Below are 7,439 nucleotides of genomic sequence, written 5' to 3' on the forward strand. Positions count from 1 at the left end.
CTGCATCCCTCCCGGGAGGGCTGGGCCACGGCTGCCTAGGCGGCGGGTGGGGAGGCAGAGTGGGCAGAGGGGTGGGCAAGTCCAGCAAACTGCCAGGCCCCGGTCCAGGCTGCTCCCAGACCTGGCAGCTCAGCCCAGCATCTTTCCCGGGAGCGATGGGTAACGCAGAGGGCCGTAACAGCCCTTTTGACGTTACCATAGACATTCGTTTTCTCTCTGGTTCCCTGCCTCTTTCAGTCACTGAAGGCTGCTTTCCAGTTTACTTCTGACCTGAGTTGTAGGCAGTAAGATTAATACTGGTCATTGTGGGAAAGTCCAGATTAAGACATTCCTTGTTCCTCCCAAGTAACTCCACTTCATGGGATGTTTAATCTCACAAGGACTCTCAAAATTCCCCTTTGTCTCCAGCCCCCCACGGATTTCCACTCTTCTTGGAGAAAAGCAGGGCGAACTTTCCTCTTGGGTTTCTGCCTGGTGGAGTCTGCGGGGCCTCTTGGGAGTTTCCAGGGCCCCTGGCTGCCGCTCTTAACCATCCTTGGAATCCTCTTCTGCACGACCTGCTGTCCAGCCAGGTCCCTCCCCCATCTGTGTGCCCTGCAGTATCGATGTCGTATCTGTTAATAATGCTACAACACTGCTTCTTCCAAAGCCACCCAGCAACGCTGGCTTCTCCCGTGCAGAGCTCTGCTGTTTGAGGTGGGGAGGAGGCAGGAAAGGCAAGTGCTCCACTGCTGGAGCAGCCGGCTCAGGATAAACCCAGGGCCCCTTCCCATGCACTCTCGGACCCATTTCATCCCAGGGCTGGAAGATTCAAACCTGAGACAGCAGTGCCCTCTCTGCGAGTGGAGATGGACTGAAGACTTTGGAATCCCAGGTCTTCTGTTGGTGATCCAGTGAGCACTTGTCTATTCCTGATGACTTTCCAGGGATCTGGGACTTGAAGTCAGTGCACAGAGTCTGCACCAAAATGAAATGTTCCGGTGGACTTTCTCCCCGTGCCGGATTCAGGGCACCAGGTCATCTCTGCCCTGCTCTCTGTCGCAGATGCTGGTGACCGTGGGTGTGGAGGTCCGCATGTCACGAAGTGCTGACGGTGCACAGGTACCATGAACACGCAGGGCCACGCCTGGCTCCCAGGGAGGAGAGGAACAAACAAAACCCATGCCCCCTGTTTTCAGAAGCTTCCCAGGGAAACAAAACTCACAGGTCCCCCAAGATCTCACAGAGCTCTAACAGCAAATGCCAATGCCCCAGGGTGGCAGCAGGCACTTTCTGATGAGACAGGATGGGATTCCTCAAGCAAATGAGTTTTAGGGAAACACATTTGATAAGATGCAGCTGAGTTTGGAAATAGAGTTTGATCCTTTTCCAAAAGTAAGGGGATGGGAAGTGGTCTTAAAAATGAAGGGAAAATGTTCACACAGCTTGAAGAGCACACACAAGCTAGCGGACTTCAAACACCATGGACACACGTTATCCTCATGAAACGGGGTAAACTCAGCCACAGACATCTACTTGGGATTCCCATGGACCTAATCTCTCCCAAGGCATGAAGAAATAAGGCTGGCCGTGCTGAGATGGTGGCTGGTGGCTTGGGCTGAGGCTCTGGGCTCCCACTGCCTGGAGGGGCAGGTCCCATCCTCTGACCACAGGGGGCGGGGGCAGGCAGAGCTGGGCAGCCTGAGAACACAGTAAGACAGCCCCGCTGATTTCCCTGGGACCCTGCCTCAGCATTCCACGGGAGCTGGGCACTTATGCTTACCCAAATCACAGGCTTCCATTCCACTTGGGGTGCCCAGGCTTTGGCTCTGGCCTGGTCCCCCAGCACCCTCGGGCCTCGGTGGGTGGCAACGTGGAGCACTTCCTGGGAAGTCCACTAGGTGGCACTAATGGCACAGGCGGGAGCAACCTGCAGTGCGAACCGGCGACTATTTACACAGTATTTACACTGCATTAGGTATTGTAAGTCATCTAAAGATGATTTAAAGTCCCCACGGGAGGATGTGTGTGGGTTATATGCAAATATTGCGCCACTGTATGTCAGGGTGGGCATCCTCGGATTGTGGTGTTTGAGAAAGGTCCTGGACCCAATCCCTAGTGGACACTGAGGGACGACTGTATCTGCAAACATGTCAAGTTCCTTGTTCATTTTTTTTAAAAGGTATTATTAACGCACATGTTAATCTTCCCAAAGGGCAGGGGTGGAGGGGGATATTGTTTTCCTGCGGACCCTGGTGGAGAAGCCCGCTCTGACCCGTGTCGGGGAAGCCGTGAGCATTTACACCTTCCGTCCTGTTCCCTTCATTTCTGCTGCCATTATTCTACATCAGCTTAGGGAAGGTTCTCTTTCCCACAAAGTGACAGGCTGTAAGGCAAGGCATGAAAAGGGATTACTGGAGATGTGAACTCAAATAAAAGGGAGATCCCCAGAAACACATCAGGCTGAGACGCCCTCCTTCCATGGTCCGGCAGTAGAAAAGCTGTTTGGCAGAAATGATTTTTTTGGAACTCGCGATGATGGGGAACTACGGGTGACAGGTGTCAGATGTTGGCAGAGCGGCTGCCAAAACACGTCTCTCTCCACCTTCAGACGTCCAGCCGAGGGCGAACTGGGCACCGTCGGGCTGGCAGCCCCTTCCCGCTAGGATCGCTGCCCACGTGATTAGTTCTCAGTTGCCGGACAAAGCAGATGGTTTATCATGTACGTGTGATATTTTCTTGGCCTCGAGATTCTGTTCTTCCATCAGAGAACAGTCTGTAATCAATTATGACAGTGGGAGGTGCAAGAAAACCCTGCCAATAAAAGTCCAAGACTCTCTCTTTCGCTAAATTTGCATAAACCACTACAATTTCCAACTTAAAAGCAATAGGGGTGGCGTCAGACATAACTTGGGGTAACTGCAAAACCACACTTCTCAGTGGGCCCTGAAGACTCCTATTAGTTGATACTAATATCTGACGTCAGTTTTATCTGTCTGTCCATTTTCAGTCTTAACCGTAAAACCTTCTTGTCTCTCTTCTGGTGACTCTTAAAGAACTTTACCTTAGAATCATAATGTGATATGATCAGAAGCAGACAGAACAAATACCAAGAACACACATACCCATCAACTCAGACTTAGTTCGTGTTGTTTTAATGGAGGCACTGGGGATTGAACCAGGACCATGCTAAGCACGTGCTCTACCCCTGGGCTACACCCACACCCAGATTTCTTTTTGAATATTCAGAATTGTACGCTAGCAAGTGGAATGGTAGTTATTTGGCTTGCCTTAGTGTGTACGCGTGGCCACGGACATAGAACAATGTATACAACACCCTCTACTCGCCCTCTGGATAATTTTCTTTATGAAAAAATCTTGTTTAATTATATACATTCTGTCTATGGGAAAAAAACTCTTTAACAGTTGAACTGCGGAAGCATTTTTAACATTATAAACATCACCTAGAGAGACCCTTGACACAAATGACATGTTTCTTCTTATTTTGTTTTAATGTATGTATTTTTTTTTCTTATAAGACCAGATCAGGCTCATAGCGACAAGTTTTCTATCCTACCTTTTTTTCTTCTTTTCATTTAATTCACTTACCAGGGGAAGGCCAGCGTATCACTAAATATTATTTAGGAACATGCTTTCTATGGATGACAGATATTGATGGGGCTTCTAAAATGGGACAGTCACCATTCCAGGCACTGAAGATGTGGAAGAGAACAAGAGAGTCCTTTCCTCCCAAAAACCTCCCTGAGTCCAGCAGAGAGAGACAGGCAGTGAACCTGTGAAAACAGTATTTCTGAAAAAAGGTGGGGGGAGGGCACAGCTCAGTGGTAGAGTGTGTGCCTAGCATGCACAAGGTCCTGGGTTCAATCCCCAGCACCGTCATTAAAAATAAATAAGTAAAAAAAAAAAAAAGTACCCACCCAAATAAATAAATAAAAATTTAAACCCCCCTGTGTTCTAGCAGAGAGAGAGGCATTGAAGGCTCAGTGGAGGACACAGTAAGGCCACAAGGAGACGTGGGGGACTGAAGACATAATTTGGTGATAGAGCCCACAGAAACTTTTTTTTTAGGTTTTGGATTCCTTCCTTCCCTCCTCCTGCCTCCTCTTTCCCCTTCTTCCTTTTCTTTGTTGTTGAAGATCTGAACAAGACAATTAACAAGGTTGATTCAGACATACATAGAACTCTGCCCCAAATAATGAAATAATAAATGTTTCTTCACAGATACACATGAAACATTTACACAACACAACTGTGAATGAATTCACAGAACAAGTCTCTGCAAATTTCAGAGCTGTGTCACTTTAACGCTCTTTGAAGTCCTGGAGATTTAAGTCTATAAATATTTCAGCCTTACTATCAGAAGAAGGAAAAACCTTCAGTTTAAAAGACATATTTCTAAACAAGAAGAACAGACATTTCACTGACTCATTAACCAACAGGCCAACATTTGGCCACCATATAACTATTTTCATTCTTAATGCTACAGCTGAAACTATTTAAATACCCAGGGGATGGGCTCCAACCCACACTCCCCTCCCGCACTCTACAGTCCGACTGGGTCAGGTGTTTTCATACTTGGCTCATCATCAGTGAAAACTCTAATTATACTTTCTTTGAAAACAAAAGAGAAAGTCCAGCACTCAGCATATTATTGCGCCTACAGAGATGTGGCATGACACGGATGGAGAGTGTTGGGTTAAGGTGAAGAAGCAAGGATTTCGTGAACCACTGGGTAGATGTATGGCCATTTACTAAGATGGGAAAGACTTGAGGGAGAGTGAGCAGTCTCTGGAGGCAAAAATCAAAGGCCCTACATGAATCAAGTTGGCCTGAGGTGTCTATACGTGAGATCCCAGGGAAGACGCCCAGCTGGTAACTGGGTAAACGAATGGGCAGAGGAGAGAGTGGCCAAGATGGTGGAGAAGGAGGACCCTGAGCTCACCTCCCACAGGCACACCAAAATCACCACGTTTTACAGAGCAACAATTGATGAGAAAGACTGGAAGACCACAGAAAAGAGCTTGTACAACTAAGGATATTTAAAAGGAACCAAAACAAAATGGGTACACAGGGCAGAGATGGAGTAGCGCCAAGACCACCACCCTGGGGGAGTCACCCCCAATTGGGAGGGTAAGTACAATTGTAGAGGTTCTCCCCAGGGGCCAGTGGTCTGAGTTCCACATCAGACTCCCCAGACCAGGGGTCCTGCACCAGGAAGATGAGGCCCCAGAATGGGGCCACAGGAACTGGCAGCAGCCACGTGTGGGAGTCTGTTCTGCTGCGAGGACCCTGGTGCTGGCAAGCGCTATTCTGGAATCCTCCCGAGCTTTTCGGCATCGGGACCCAACCCCGCTCAGCAGCCTTTCAGCAACAGTACTGGGATACCTCAGGCCAAGCAGCTTGCCAGGCCTCTTGGACCCTGCTCCACTCGCCCCTGGACAGGCACCAGCCCAGGACCACCACAGCCTCATAGCCTGTCACGTCAGGACCCAGCCCACCCACCAGCCGGATGGTACCAGTCCAGGACACCCCTGCAGGCTGGAGACACAAAGAAGAACTGAACCCTGGATAAGACCACCTGGGAGACTGCAGGGTGGAGGAGGGACAAGGGTCAAGGGCAGCATCTTGGGGTACTCCGGCATGCCCAGTGCACTGTCCATGCACTGAACAGTCACGGGTGCCCCACATTTCCTATCACCTTGGCCGTTAGGCAAGTCACGTGGGTAGCTCTGGACAGTGAATGGAGGAAGCATCCAAGAACTGGTTCAAGACTCTCAGCTATTCTCATTTCCTGCCCTAGTTTTCATGAGTCCATGTGCTGAGGTCAATGTTAACTGTTAACTCCAGTCTCTGAGTGACTCTGTGGAGCAAAGTCCCTTTCTGATCCATGTCAGACACATAACATGAGAGAGAAATAAACTTTTGCATCCTAAGCCATGGAAATTTCAGGGTTAATTTGTTATTGCAGCAGAACTTGGCCTGTCCTGACTAACTGAGAATTCTATCGCATGAGGGACCACAACAAGGCATGCTTTTTCATTAACAAAACAAAAAGCATGTGTGATTCGGTATGTTGTCAACAAAAGTATATCAGTGGCTGTTTCTAGCTTCTATCTAAACAAAGTTTAAAGGAACTCCCTGTCATTTTATAAGCTGAAGGGTGATCTCTGAATTGTTGAGTGAATAACACAGGACAATGTCCATTCTTTCAAAGATCTGAATTCCTCAGTTATTTTTTCCTGATTCTTAAAATTTACAGATACACTGTTTTTATACATATTTCTTGGATAATTAAAAAGTTAATATTGGCCCTTATAATTTTCTTAATTTCTATGAAAACAATTCTTTCCCATTATATCAGCTAACTTTTTAGATGTATGATTCATTTGACCAACTGATGATAAAAGAGATTCCTCATTCATTCATTTCACAAATCTTAACTGAGCCCCTACTGTGTTCTAAACATTTTGATAGAAACCAGGGAAACAATAAAAAGAGTCAGTACCTACCCTCATCGTTGTGGTTTTGATACCACCTGGAGCATCACTTGCTGTCAAACTCTGTTCTGAGATCGCGAGAGATGGGAAATTAACTAATCTCTATGTGTCTTAATATAGTTACCTGTAAAATGGAAATAGTAATTCATTCCTTGCAGAGTTATTAAGAGTAAAAAAATGAGACAAAGTGGAAGGCTATTTTTAGTTAGGTTTAGAAATGCTCTCAGACCACCTTAAAACAAATGGGTTTCACTGTAAAAACCATAATCTACAAGGGTGTCTGGTGCTCTGGGAGCTTGTGGAAGGAGGGACCAGGCTGTCTCTGCCTTGCTTGTCTCCTGTGTGTCTACTCAGTTCTCCCATTTTCTTTGCCTGTTCTTCCCTTCCATTCTGTAAATTTATTTTTAAGCTTGTAGTATTTGTGGTTTCTGCTTCTTCATAGCTTCAGTCCACACACTCCCTTGGAGCTCTCTATCTTAACGATTTCTTTCTGCTTTAGCCCTCACAGATAACTACTTAATTAGCCTTCCAATTCAAATTTACAGGAGAATCTGTTGGACCAATTCGTTCATTCAGGCACTCAGAACACATGCATGGAGTATCTCCTACGCACAGTGTACCCCCATGGTAATCTCCGCCCTGGGTTAGGGCCCCCTCAACGACCCCGCCACCCTCATTCTGAAAACGCCCCTCTTTCCCTGAGAGGTTGTTAGAGATGCTGATTCAAGTGTCGGGGAAAGAGGAACTTGATTAGAAATCAGGGGGAGGAAGAGGAGCTGGATTAGATACCAAGGGTGGGGGGTTCTTTGGTAAAACCGGGCTCGGCAGGCCAAGCGCGGGGCTCAGGCCAGCAGACGGCTCAAGAGTTTGCTCCCGGAGCGAGTCAGCGGAGGCGGAGTTGGGGCGGAGGCCGGGTGGGTCTAAGCACGCAGACCTCGCTGA

This window comes from Camelus bactrianus, chromosome 34, assembly GCF_048773025.1.
Source record: "Camelus bactrianus isolate YW-2024 breed Bactrian camel chromosome 34, ASM4877302v1, whole genome shotgun sequence".
NCBI lineage: Eukaryota > Metazoa > Chordata > Mammalia > Artiodactyla > Camelidae > Camelus > Camelus bactrianus.